At 45.2% G+C, this 15000-nt stretch overlaps 1 protein-coding gene across 4 annotated transcripts in view; it reads right to left on the bottom strand.

The window, feature by feature from the left end:
- Window positions 1-15000, bottom strand: part of LOC143298994 (uncharacterized) — a 96470-nt gene that overhangs the window by 33505 nt on the left and 47965 nt on the right. Inside the window, exon 1 of one of the 4 annotated variants that reach the window (XM_076612055.1) lies at window positions 14985-15000. This exon is cut by the window's right edge and continues 459 nt beyond it. The exons of 2 other annotated variants lie outside the window; for them this stretch is intronic. The gene's annotated coding sequence lies outside the window, so the exon portion shown is untranslated. Of the gene's footprint in view, window positions 1-4739; window positions 5230-14984 lie in introns of those variants that run through there. One more of the 4 variants, XM_076612056.1, reaches the window with a different exon arrangement.

The raw sequence follows: 15000 nt of genomic DNA, 5'->3' as shown, positions 1-15000 counted from the left end.
ACAGGACAGACAAACCCACAGTCAGACATTCAAACACACAGACAGCCACACAGGCAGACAAACACATTGACAGCTACACACAGAGCCTGCAAAGTGCACCACCCCTCACTACAACCCTCACTCTGAGGACAGATATCTACACAGATATACACATACAGACTGACAGACAACTTGCACCGCCTCTGCACTACACCCTTCATTATCGTCGTTAATGCTCAATTAGTCAGGACAAACAGACAGACAGACAGCCTGCAATGGACTTTCAATGCCATAAAAAGATCAATCAGGACAAGATTCACGAACAGAGAGAGAGAGAGAGAGAGAGAGAGAGAGAGAGAGAGAGAGAGAGAGAGAGTTACACAAGCAGACAGAGTGACAGACAGACAGACACACAGAGAGGTACACAGACAAGACTGTCTGCACTGCTCTACACCATTCATCATCGTTAAATCAGTCAGGCCATACTGACAGACACACACACACACACACACACACATACACACACACACAGAGCATCAGGCTGCAATTCTGTACCGACCTTCCACTACAGTGCACCCTTCATTGTCTCCGTTAACTCAGTCAGGACAGACAGGCAGACAGACAGATACAGACAGACTGACAGACAAACACACACACGAACACACACGCATCAGCCACCAGTGGATTGCACCACACATCAACTAACATACGCCCTTCCTTATCACTGTTAACTTGGGACAGACAGAATGACAGATGCAGACAGAAAGACACACAGCCTGCAATTAACTGCACCGCCCTCCCCCCACACTACACCCTTCACTGTCATCGTTAGGACAGATATATATACTGAAGACACTGACGGACACACAGGCTGACACTACAGACAGACACACAGTCAGCCTGCAGTGGATTGCACCATTCTACTAAACTACACCCTTCATTATCGCTGTTAAATTTGTCAGGACGGACAGACAGAATGGCAGAAACAGACAGACAGACACACACACACACACAGAGCCAGCCTGAAATATAAATGCACCGCCCTTCCCCGACACTAAACCCTTCATTATCGTCGTTTGTCAGGACAGACACATGGACCGACAGACAGACAGACAGACACACAGGCTGGCAGACACACAGACTAAAACACAGAGACAGCCTGTAATGGACTGCACTGCCCTTCCACTAAACAACGCCCTTCATTGCCATCTTTTAAACTAATCAGGACAGACAGACAGACAACCCTTTCCACTACATCTTTTATTATCATTGTTGGTCAAGACAGAGACATACAGACAGGAAGACAGCTATATCCAGATATGCCAACCCCCCCCTGTCAAGTGTTTGTTGGAACAATCAGGAAATTTGGTAGGAACACTCGGACTCGATCAGCAATCCACCGGCTACAGACGCTGTTTGACCGAGAAACGACTTGGTACGTTGATTTAGCCATCGTTTGAATTAATCAGGACAGACAGACAGCCCTTTCCAGTGCACCTTTCAGTATCACTGTTGGTGAAGACAGAGACAGACAGACAGATACACATGCAGAGACAGACCAGGCAGGCAGACACCTGTTTGGCTTGATATTGATAATTTGTTTGTTGGGGGAAGATATACATCCGGTTTTGGGGAAGGAGGGGGAAGGGGAGCGGATGTGGGTGAGGGGAGAGTGGTGGTGTGAGGTTGTTTTTGCTTAAGTGTGGGTTTAGGCGGTGGGGGTGGGGGGTGGGGGTAGGGACGGGGCGTATCTCCCGCAACAGTCGAGATAAGGTTCACAAGTCAGGATCACGTGACCGCGTTGCCTGCGTTTGAGTGAAGGGCTGTGTTCTTGGAACACTTCAGCGTGTAATTAATTACTTTAATTTCTAAACAAGCAGTTCTGAAAACCAATTCATTCCAAAAGTTTGATTCAAACATCCATTGAAATAACAGAAATAATCACCATTCGAATAAGATGTTCTATTAAAAACAAAACAAAAAAACCCAAAAAAACCAAAACAAACCAAACCAACCAAACAAAAAAGCAAAAACAAAACCAAACCAAAAAAACCAAAAAAAAAAACAAACAAACCAAACAACAACAACAAAATCCAAACAAACAAAACAACAACAAAAAACAACAAAAAAACAACCCCAAACCTTTCAGTCCCCTACCTTCGTAGATTGAAAGTTCACGAAGAAAAAAAAACCCAATCTATTTCTTCACATGTTTTACTGAAATGCAGGTCTTATAATCAATAACATTTCGGGATGTAGAAGTTAAGCATGGCTGTGGCAGTTACTCAACTGTTACCGCTTGGCAAACTTTGTATGGAGATGACAACAATTTTACTTTCACACTTCTGGCGAAGGAACTGCAGCAAATTCGTCTTTTACTTCTCTTTCCTTTTGGTATCTCCCAAGATCGTTCATGTGTCTACGAGCGGGCTGTTCATGTGAATGGTCGTGTTTAATTCGCCATACTACGCAACCGTAGTTGGCTGTCGTGGATGTGCGTGCCGGGTTTGTCAGATCGTGTTTCCACCCACCCGAACGTATTTGATCTATGGGCGGGTACAGGACGTTCTGCCTGTGCTTGCACACGAAGAGGATTAAGGTACTATCACGTTTGCACAAACGTTGACATGGGAGAACGGAAAAAAGAAACAACCAAAACCATCTCCATCCTTAATTAACCCATCAGGCGCCGGTATCGGTGGATTCGAACCGAGGACCATCAGATTGGATGTCCAACTCCCTGACCATTCTGCTATTACACCCGCCCACGCGAGAAATGAATGATGGTGACTGATACGGATACTTACGTAGTGCCTACCCTCGGTCGGAGACCAAGCTCTAAGCGCTTTACAAACTCGGGGTCATTTGCACAACAGGCTTCCTACCTGGGTAGAGCCGACTGACGGCTGCCATTGGGCGCTCATCATTTGTTTCCTGTGTCCTTCGATGAGATTTCAGGCACGCACACATACACACTCAGACAGACATGTAAGATTTTACGCGCATGTCCGTTTTGTTCATCTACCCCACCATGTAGACAGCCATACTTCGTTTTTGTGGGTGTGCATGCTGGGTATGTTCTTGTTTCAAAAACCTACCGAACGCTGACATGGCTTACAGGATCTTTAACGTGCGTATTTGATCTTCTGCGTGTGTGTATAATAAAGCTGATTAGGCTGCTTTGGTGCCAGTAGCAATAACGCCATGCCCGAATTGCCAACTCGTCACCAAAATGTTCAGGGCGCGAACGAAAAGTGCTCACTGAGGAACTGTCCACAGTCACCATCACGGCAAGTCTGCCACAAGTGTAAAACTTCAGAGACAACAACAGTTCGCGTCACGCCAAACATTGCCTTGCATTGCAAACCCCACACTTTGAATCACGATTTTCACCAGTCGTGTCGCGTTGGTTTCGATTTCTTTTGTCATCTGAGCGCGCAGTATATAAATGCAGATATAGAAATGACATTTGTCATTGCAGCATTGACTTTTTTCTCCCAGAAAACTGGCACAAAACATCACACACACACACACACACACACACACACACAAACGCGCGAGCTTTCTAAAGGTTGCACTGCACTACATTTCATTGTTTTCATTTATTTTCTCGCCTAGCTGTAAGCAGGTTATTACAGCCACTACAGCTGTGCTTCTGGCATCGATTACCATGGCGGGGAGAAAGGGGCAGGGCGGGAATGGGGAGGAAGTGTGTGGGTGAGGTGGTACGTGTGTGTGGGGGTGGGGTGGGGGGGGTGGGGGGGGGGGGGGTTAAGGAGCAGCCGAAGTAAAGCTTTCCTCAGAAACTGAACAAGCCAAGAGTTCCTGTGAGCTGATGATGGAAACTGATCACTGTGCAATGGGTGAAATTAACGTGTGATGCCCATTTCACCCCCCACCCCCACCAACATTCCCCCTATCTCCCTCGTAAACTCGGTCTTTTATCACGGGAAAAATTAGACCTTCGGCGAAGACACATTTTTCTTCATTATTTTCTTTTTTCTTCTTCTGTGTTTCTAAGAAAAAGAAAAAGAAATGTTGGTGGTTGTGGGGGTTAGGGGGAGGGAAGGCTAGTGGAGGGGTGACGGCATGAGGAGGGAGGGGGGAGGGAACAAACCATAAAACGGCCGCTGCTCTGTGGTATTCACTTTTTCTTCTTCTTTTTTAATTTTTATTTTATTCCATAACAATTTTTGCAATGCTGCATATTGCCGCGTTAACACCATATCACACTACAGTTTTAGCATTTCACCTCGAGCATGCAAAAATTATTTCCCTGTTTTTTTGTTTGCTTGTTTGTGTTTTCCAACTTGACTGTTTGCTTTGCTTCTTTGGATTTTGACACATTATCCTCATTATTACAACAATCATCAATTTTCCAAACAAACTGCAGCTTTTCATCTTTTAAACTTCATTTCCTAACATGTGATTCTCAAGTTGCTAATCATTCACCATGCTTCATCGATCTCCAGAGTTCTGGGAGCACATGTGAATTTTTTGTGCAACTGTTTTTCGTTAATACAAACAACAATTTGTGAACAAGAACACAATCAACACACACACACACACACACGTTAGTAAAATAGACGAGGACGATTCGTGACAAACCACTTTATACGAAAATACGTTAATGAAGGAAAGAGATGAAAAGAAATAATGAAGAAGAAAAAAGAAAGAAAACAAGAATAGAGCAACCTCACCCCCTAAAAACAGAGAGCAAAATAACAAAGAACCAGAAAACACATACACATCATACTTACTTGAAGATAAAAATCTCAGGATGCTCGAAACCAACAGCAAAAACCACCAGAAACCAACATTTCCAGAAAACTCATACACACACGCACACAAAACCCACCGCAAAGAAAACGAAAAAACTCTATGCAGGAACCACACACACAGAGAGAACAGGAACGTTCCTCCACACGAACACTTCTTCACCAGAACCATCAACTTGACAGATGCAACCGCGACAGCCAAAAGCCCTCCTCCCCACTATGTGGCGATGTGCCAGCCAATGTGTCTCCGTGTCTCGTGTGTGTGTGTGTGTGTGTGTGTGTGCGCGCGCGTGTGCATGCGACTCGGACGCACGCGACACGGGTGTAGAGTGGAGTGGTCGTTTCCAATGCAAGGTGATGATGAATCACAACCCGGCGGTACAGTAATACTTGCAAGGAAAAGGTCGTCGTCTGGCTGTCTATGCAGGGCGCCCAGCCAGACAACCAAACTGAACGTTGTCGCGCTGCTGGTGGTTGTTGGTGGTGGTGATTTTGTGTCCTTGTTGTTTGTGGGAGTTACTTGGTACTTTCGCCAACTTTGTTGTTGTTGCCTGTTCCCCCCTCCGCCCCCACTCCCTCTTTCTCCACTGAGAGTCCTTTGTGGGATGGGGGGTGGGGGGTGGAGGGGCGTAATGGTGGTAGTGAAAACAGAAAAGGAGGAAGAGGGGTGTGTTGGTGTAGAGTTACAATGATGCGGATGGAGAAATAGGTACAAAATAAATACCGAAGAACCACTGTTCTTTAGCACGCGCGCACGCGTGTTTATGTCTGTGCGCGCACGCGCGCGCATAGGTGCGTGCCAACGTGCGCGCTTGCAAAATTTATGTTTTGCTATTCGATTTTGTTCATTCTTTTTTACGCTTCCTCATATTGCAAACGACGCGACAGGAATTTCTCTCTCTCTCACTCTCGATCTCTTCGTGCGCGCGCGCACGTGCGATCATCATGCATGTGTCCGTGCGCGCGCGACTATACATGCGTCAGCGTAGGCGCGCGCCCGCTCCCCACGCTGATAATGGCCTGGGAGAATGATGACCGGGGGGGCCTATGTTGCCCTCATTACGCTGTGGGTTTCGGGGAAATCAAGCAAGAGAGGCCAGCCGGAAGTGTAAGTGTCGTGTCTAGGGCGAAAAATGTCAAACTCTTTTTCAAACTCGGAAACGCCATACTGTGTGCGGAGGAGGGGTAGGTGGGTGGTGGGTGGTGGATGGGTAGTGTGTGGGGAAGTCCGAAAGGTCAGGTCGCGGAGTTGTGTGAGGATGAGGTAGGGGGTAGGGGCAGATAGATAGGGAGGGGGTGGGGGGGTCTGTGACAGAGAAATGTCAGACTTGTGTGGGAGTCCAGTGGAACTGCAGAATATCAGCTGCAACTTTACCAAACCTTTAACATTAACCTACAACCTCCCAACCCCCCGCTCCCACCTCCTCTATCTCTCTTTCTCTCTTTACTACCACCACTACCTTTTACAACCTATTTCCCCATAATTTCATGCAACTCTGCCACACGTAATAATGGACACAGTCACATATCTTGTTCGAAAAAGACGGCCTGCTTTGACATATTGCGCAAGCCTGGAATTAATTCTAAGGAAAGAGAGGGAGGGAGAGACAGACAGACATACAGAGTGAAAGTGACAGAGAGAAAGAGAGAGAGAGACAGAGATAGAGAGACAGAGACAGAGAGAAAGAGAGAGACAGAGATAGAGAGACAGAGAGAGAGAGAGAGAGTTCAACCCAGACAGTCAGTTGTCACGGGACACGACACTTTTAGCGCACGGTCACGGCAGATGTACGTCATCTGACAATTAAAAGTGACCCAGACCTTTTTATGTAGCCATCACTACGAAGATGACACACATGCGCATGGTTCGAAATAAAGACTAGAGACAATAACGTTTATTAGCATGTAAACGTGTGTTTATGAGCTTGTATGCTTGCGTCAGCGCGCGCGCGAATATGGCGTACAATCGTTTATTGGTGCATACGTCACGCACGCATGCTCCAACCCACCACACACAATATATGTGTGTGTGTGTGTGTGTGTGTGTGTGTGTGTGTTTCTGGACAAACACCTTTTAGTCGGACCTGATGCCCACTCTCCACCCCTCACTCCCCCACCCCACCCCCAAGAAGAAAAAGAAAGACACCTCAACACTTGCTGCTTGCTGTCAGAACCTTGTACCAATGTATAATTATCGACCTGTGTGCTCGCTGATTCGGTAGCAGAAGCAGCGTTGACTTGAAGTTGTGTACCTTGTGAATGGAGAGAGTTGCCACACTTTACTATTTGATAACCATTTGTTCTCCTGGTGTCATTGTTTATTGAATTGAAAGACAAGAGCCCCATGATGCCAGTTAAGCGGAGTAATGATCGTTACACCTCACCTGCAGGGAACACCCCCCTGAATTTGTGTCACTGAACACACGGCTCCAATACAATGGGTGCGATACGCTACACACTAACCATACGATAATTTAGTGTACGATACTATAGAAATAAACTTTTTTTTTAAAAGGTGTCCTTTCAAACCACATGTACGGCCTCTTTCAAACCCAGTACAGCTTTGTATGGCGTACCTTGCCTGACTAAACCAAAACTATGTCCCAAGAGAACACGTCGTGAGGATTTTCGTGTTGTCGTGACTAGCATGCACTTGAAAAGGAGCGCTTAAAACTCAAGCAAGGAGTGTGTGTGTGTGTGTGTAAACGAAACAACAAATAAGCAAAACAGTTTGTGCGCACTGGTAAGTGATAAACATGACTTCTTTTTTTCTTTTTTCTTTTTTTTAAATTCTTGAAACACAGCAAAAATCCTTGTCCACCCAATACCGACAAAGAGATTATTAGTACTAGAGTAGAACCGACACGCATTCAAACCGACTGTCGGGAAATGACATGGTAAACTGATACACGCTGTTTACGGGCAACCCGACTACTAATGGCTTTGTCACTGGCCGAGGTACGTGTGCTATTCATACTTGCTGCTCGCTCTCTTCCTTGCATGCCGGAGCTTAATTACTGGCTGCAGTGTTCTCTTTCGAACCAACTGACAGCGAAAGCAGGAATCAGAAACGGGTTGTATACATGTACTCGCGTCCTAGTTCCGAGCGGAAATGGCACTGCACAGTCTATGGCGGAGTGTGTCTTTTCATTATTAATATATATATATATCATGTATATATATCATATATCATATATATATATATATATATATATATCATCTTGATATTTCCATCGCCTGTCAGTGCGAATACACGCCTAAGCCAATAGTGAGAGTGCATATTCTCATTAAAAAAAAAAAAGGTCCTTGTGAGTGGATGCAGATCTGCACCACCCCCATTAAGAACTTGCAGTTATGAGCCACTCCGGGTAGATGATTAATTATAATATTCATGCAGTCCCCTGTAAGTACTAAGCCTACATGTCTCTAAGTGCGTATGTTGCCAGACTTGCCTGTCCTTTTTTTATAACCGGAAAAAGAAGAAGAAACAACAAGAGAGGCAAGGCCTTCAAGACTCACTTGTGATACACTTTTTAAAAAAAATCGAAGCTTTTAATGTATTGAGTGTAATTTCAAAATTTAATGTTTAAGATGAGAAAGATCAGTTTAAAGCAAATTAAGTCCCCTAGCATTAATTACAGAGTAATTTCCCTTTTTTACTATCTGCACCAAAACGTTTGCAAAATAAATAAAACTTCCATGCTCAGCAAAAGAAGTTCCTGTTTGAACAAAAATGATAATAATGGCTGCTCTTGTTGTTGGGTCAGAATATCAGATCAAAGTGCCAAGTTTAGAGAATACAAATAATAGATAATAGTAATATAACAGTAAATGCAGTTTGCATATAATTAGGCTTTTTTTTTTGTGCCCATCCCAGAGGTGCAATATTGTTTTAAACAAGATGACTGGAAAGAACTGAATTTTTCCTATTTTTATGCCTAATTTGGTGTCAACTGACAAAGTATTTGCAGAGAAAATGTCAATGTTAAAGTTTACCACGGACACAAAGACACACACACAGACCCCTGAACACCGGGTTAAAACTTTGTTTACACAAGTGAGTCAAAAAGAATACATCATGATGGTAACCTCCAGGAAAACGAGAAAGACACTGTATATGTAAAAAAAAAACAACAAAAAAAACAAAAAGAACAACAAACAAAACAAAAACAACTTGTGGCAAAAAATTAACAGTGAACCAATTCACCAAAAGACGGGACCAAAATCAGTCGGGCAACTCAAAGTTCACCTATTGAAGATTTCATGCTTCTTTCCATGGACACGGAATGCTGGCCAACATTTCTTGACCGTTCAGGAGCAAATACTGGCTGACAGTAACAAAGAACATGCCTGTATGAAAAAGCCAATCTTTGAAGGCACGCGCAAACGCGCATGCAGAAATGCAAGCACAAGTCATCACACACACACACACACACACACACACATCTACTTGTCATAATATTTGTAAGGTTGGTTGCCTTTTGTTTATCAAACATCATTCTTGCTCAAGTTGATTTTTTCAATCCTTTTCAATTCTGAAGTCTTTTACCGTGAAAGCACGCTCGAACACACACACACACAGAGGCATTCATGCACACACATACAGACACGCACACACAGTCACACCCTTTCCCCTCTTCCTTCTCCTTGCCCCCCACCCCAATACCCTGCCCCTTCCCGCATCTTCTACCTTCCCTCCACTTACCCCCGTCTAAAGAGTGGAAAGACATAAAACTGAAGACTACGACAAGCACAGCGCGCGCGCGCACACACACCCACACCCACCCACACATACACAATTTGTTCTCTGAGTCTTGAAATCGTTTAGTAGCTGTGACTCAACGCACGAAGCCAGAGAAGGACGTGGAGGAAGAGGGGAAGGGAAGGGAGCGGGGGACAGGGTATTCATGACTATGTTTCCAATTCCTGACCAAAATATCGATCCCCCAGTCAAAGGCTGTGCTCTACACAGGGCCCTAAGCACCAACACCAGTGCCCCAAACCCCGCCCCTCAGTCTCCCTCCCAATACCCCCCACCATCTCCCTGTCACTCACAGTCCACACTGGGAGCACCTCGGTTCTGTGCTCAGTGGCTGAAGAGGATTAAAGAAGTAGAGCAAAACCACTGGCATGTGTCAAAAATATAGCAGTAACAAACTGACTAACAAAATAAATGAATAGACAAATGAAACAAACGTGCAACCTGCTGACTAGGGCAACGCTACCTCAACTCCAAGACGTATTGCTATCGGAGATGATAAGATACATACACTTAACTGCCGAAAATATCACATACAACTTCCAGTCAACAAAACTCACTCTCTCTCTCTCCCCGCACACAGAAGAACATAAATACTGAATGCGCTGTTCATACGTCTATCGTCCGTTCAAATCTTCACTGACGAAGAACAGAGTTTGTGTCAACCTCGAAAACAGCTGCTGGAACCTTTCTACTGTTCCCACCAATCATTCACCAATCTAGATACCCTCCCCCACCATTCTCGTTTTCCGAAATCTGGTGCTGTAAAAAAAAAAAAATAAAAAAAAATAAAAATAAAAAAGCACGAGTTACGTGATATGGACACGTGTTCATATATCATCATACAAGTGTAAGAGTATGTGCATGTACATGTGTATGTGTATGTGCATCTATGTGTGTGTGTGTGTGTGTGTGTGTGTAAGTCGGTGCGTGCGCGTATGTGTGTGTGTGTGTGTGTGTGTGTGTGTGTGTGTGTGTGTGCCGATTATGTGTTCCCCATTCAGGACTGGCTATTGCCGAACGTGCCTCGTACACGCACACAAAAAAGCTGTTTGTCGTGTTACCCTCCGTTGATTTTATTTTCCCGGCCTCACAGTCCCTGAATACTAAACACCCCCACACAGGTGCCGGCAGTAAACGATGTTGCTATCATCTTCTGACGCAGTCACTGCATCATGGGGATGATTCACGCCTTCTGACAGTGTTAACCTGCTGGTACAAGGGCAGATATTACGTGCAGTCTGACAGAGATGGCGCAGTGTGAGGATCTTCTCGCAACCTCATCGTAATAATTATTCATAGCATGTTCTTCATTCCCACCTGAGCGGAGCTTGTTTTCGGCACATGCGGGCTGCCTTTCACTTGTGGAACAACACACGCAGCGGCGTGCATCTTACCTCAGCTTTATGCGACCTCTCCTTATTATTATTTGTTCGTTCATTTATCATTCTGCTTATCTGTTTCTCTATTCGATTTTTAACCTCGCCAATCAGGCACACACTGTCCACGATCGGAGGCAGGGGCTGGCGCATGCTCTCGATATTCCTGTCACCCACCGGGTGAAAGACACGCACCGAAATCTTTGCGAGTGCGCGCGCCGTGCATACAGAAAGAGGGGGACGAGGGGGTGGGATGGGGCGGGGGTGGGGACAGGAAGACAAAGCGACAGACAGTGAGAGAAAGGGCGACAGAGAGAGACAGCGACAGAGAGAGAGAGAGAGAGAGAGAGAGAGAGGAGCAGAGACACAGAGCCAGACTGATAGAGAAGAGAGACACACAGAAAAAGACAGACATGTTCAGGCATGTTTACAGTTTGCATGTCCAGGCACCTGGGGAACATCTCCTTCCACCTGGTGTTACCGGGACTTGAACTCCAACGTTCAAATCAGATGGCCGGCTATAACGCAGGCCGGGGAACAGAACGTATCTTCTTCATTCGTGGGCTGCAACTCCCACGTTCATTCGTATGTACATGGTAAGTTTTTATGTGTATGACCGTGTTTACCCCGCCTTGTAGGCAGCCATACCCCATTTTCGGGGATGTGCATGCTGGGTATGTTCTTGTTTCCATAACCCACCGAAAGCTGACATGGATTACAGGATCTTTAAACGTGCGTATTTGATCTGCTTGCGTATGCACACGAAGGGGGTTCAGGCACAAGCAGGTCTGCACATATGTTGACCTGTGACATCGAAAAAATCTCCACCCTTTACCCACCAGGCGCCGTTACCGAGATTCGAACCTGGGACCCTCAAACTGAAAGTCCAACGCTTCAACCACTCGGCTATTGCGCCCGTCAATAGAACGTATAACAAGTAGTTCCACAGACAGGAAATTTGCTTATTTCTGGTTCCTCCCCCCCCCCCCCTCCCCCCGTGCAAATACTGGGTTTTTCCGCAGTACCAACAGAAACTGATCAATAAGGCCTGTCACACTGGGCGTGGAGGCTGCGGTTTTCGAACGAAAATAAAAGAGCATCCATCGACCACGAGTGACAGCTTTCCGCCATGTACAATTGACAGTACACAGATTTCTTGGTTGGCAGCCTAACTCCACTGGGAAAAAACAGAAAGAAAGAAAAGAAACAACGTGGCCGCGACTTAGCTAAACTGCAGCTTTATTTTTGACTTAGCAGGCCCTGGTTTGTTCTTGCACTGTTAAAAAGGTAGCAGTTAAAATATGTAAATCCCGCGTCTTCTGGTGGTTTACCTTGATATTTCCACGGTATTTCATATCAGTTCATTTACTGTGACAATTGTATGTGTATGATTGTGACTGCTGTATGGGGTTTATGTCAACTTAACATTTAAACAAAAGTTTTATGTCGTTTATGTATTCATACTGAATGACTGAATTCTTGTATTGTTCAAGTAACATCCACCACAAATTGTAATGAATTTCTCCCACTGGAAATACAAAGTATTCCGCGTATCTTCAAAAACAACTCTCTTTTTCTCTCTCTCTCTCCTTAGCTGTGTTGTTTGTCAACTGCCCAAATATGAATAAGATGTTTGACGTGACCTTCACTGACTGAAGGCAAAGAACATCGACACTGCTTTCCGCAAGGGAATGAATGGAAGCAGCGTGGAAACGTTCAGTTAAACCTGTCGGGGCACATAACTCTTTATTACTCAGACTCGGCGGCTATCTGTCTTGAGGATAAAGGATAAAGTTCGTCCGCAGAATAGGATCGCAAAGCGTTTCCACGAGTCTGGGGAAAGAGATATATATATATATCGCCTCTATCGCAACGTTGAGGCCATGAGTAACAACAATAAATCTACACACATCTAGGTTAAACCTGGCAGACTAAGGCACATCACGGTAGCTGGCTGTCCCGTGAAATACTATCCATTACGGATGATTCTCAGAGCCGGTACAGTTGAGTTTAACGATCTTTTGGCCTGTGCCCTTAATGGTAAAGTTGTTCAGGGCTTGCGTCCTGGTTCTCAGAGCCAGCCAGCCAGCCTCTTTCCGGCTCACAGGTCTGGTCAACTCACCCAGAAACAACAGCAAGTGACATTCAACAGATTTATAAAGCTCCCGGACGTTCACTTCGCGTTTTTGCTTCAGCTCCGCCTACCGTTCTCGTCTGATAGGCCAAAACGTAGTTTTGTTTTTGTGATCTCTTGCCCGTATTGACCGTTTCCACCTTGCCCGCACGTCCACCACCACGTTTGTTTTCATTATAAAAAAAATCGCTTAGTTACGTAAATATTATCTGTCACATTTAAGTCCTGTAGTGTGTGCATGTGCACGTGCCTGTGTGATTATTCCCATATAATTTTTGTCATGGAAGCTCCTTTGCTTCTAAGGGTTCTTAGATTTAGACTATTTCATAAAAAAAAAACACCCAACAACAACAGTGTAAATGAAAGAGTTCACACTGCAGACTAAAATGCTATACTGAAAGACCAGCACAAACACACCACACACAGTAATTAGAGGATGAAGATAAAACCAAGGCCTGCAGAGTGTGTGTGTGTGTGTGTGTGTGTGTGTGTGTGTGTGTGTGTGTGTGGCTTAAAAAAAGAAAAGAAAAAAACTCGTAGCAAATAACATGTTCAGCTGCCACACTTCCAGTGCAAGCGCATTCATTTCTTTGGAGAACTTTACTTACACAATCCATTTAATTTTTTTCTTACAGCCTTCCCCGACATGCGTCAACTTGACGCATTATTTCTTTCACAACGAAGCAGAAATGCTGTTCATTTCCCAACAATGTTACCGCAGACACGAAAAAAAGATCAGAAAAAAATGCAAGAACGAACCGCCGGTGTGCATGTGACAGGAAAAAAATTTTGTCAGGATTTCTGACAAGCTAAAAATCTCGACAGTCTTGTCAAAAACCCAAAGGGATCAAAGACGACCTTCAGAGCGCCACTCTTATACTGTAAATTCTAATGAGACTCTGCAGCGCTACGCATACATGTAAAGGCAGGTGTACCGTATTTCTTCTTGTCATAGGTTTCTGGGCTAAGAAGTGGCGATGGGAAACAACTCTGTATCAGATGATCCCAGCGTCAGACTGAAGCCCCACTAAAGGATTTTCACTCACTCTTTTGATGTGTACGTTCTAGACACTCAGAATATCTCATGGACCTGCACGATGAACATAAGTGCATCCCGCTTTGCGCTGCCAAAGCGCCGGAGACGCATATTCCATGTGTTCCAAAAACCCTGATTGTATAAGACGAAACAGACTCACGATCAGTCAGGCATGTGGACACGGGCAGGGAAGGGTGGAGTAGAGGTAGAGTAAGAAGAAGAAGAAGAAGAAGAAGAAAAGAAAAAGAAAAAGAAGACACATACACAGCACACAGTAGAAGCTAATTAGCGTTAATGAGTCAGGGAGGAAAAGACTCGGTCACTATCCGAATCCTCCTCAGTCGTGCCCTGCGGCACGTGAGGCTGCCCGCCACCAGATGATCAACTCCACATCTGCCTTTCTTGGCTGTCTTAGCTGGCTTCTCCCTCAAATGGAAGAGCTAGCCACTTTCCTTCATCATTTCTGCGAAAATGGATCGTTTGTTGTTTGTTTGTTGTTGTTGTCTTTTATGACAGAGTTGTCACCCCTATGCCTAACCTGTAAGACCCAGAGGGGGCAGGCTGTTTGATCACTCTTTGTACCCTAACCTTTGACCTGTTTGGCCGGCTTGGATGGCCCTACCAGGAGCAAAAGACTCCCGCCAGCATGGCTCCCCGGGTCAGTGTGGCACACTAGTCCCCCCCCACCCACCTCCCCCAAGTAATCACATGAAGATGGTTACCCTCCGGGAAGAATAGGAAAACTATGGCGGTGGGAGGTGCATAGTACGATTGATATTGGGGTGCCGAGATTCTTTATGCATTCAAAACGACAAGAGAAAAATGTCTGTCACAAAAACAGTCTAAGTCTGAGTGAATCATGCGGGTTCTCTTTCTCCCTTGTCGCAACACACACACACACACACACACATGCACTTACCTATCACATATGACAA

This window comes from Babylonia areolata, chromosome 24 (assembly GCF_041734735.1).
Source record: "Babylonia areolata isolate BAREFJ2019XMU chromosome 24, ASM4173473v1, whole genome shotgun sequence".
Classification (NCBI taxonomy): domain Eukaryota; kingdom Metazoa; phylum Mollusca; class Gastropoda; order Neogastropoda; family Buccinidae; genus Babylonia; species Babylonia areolata.
This window is presented reverse-complemented; position numbering and strand designations above follow the sequence as displayed.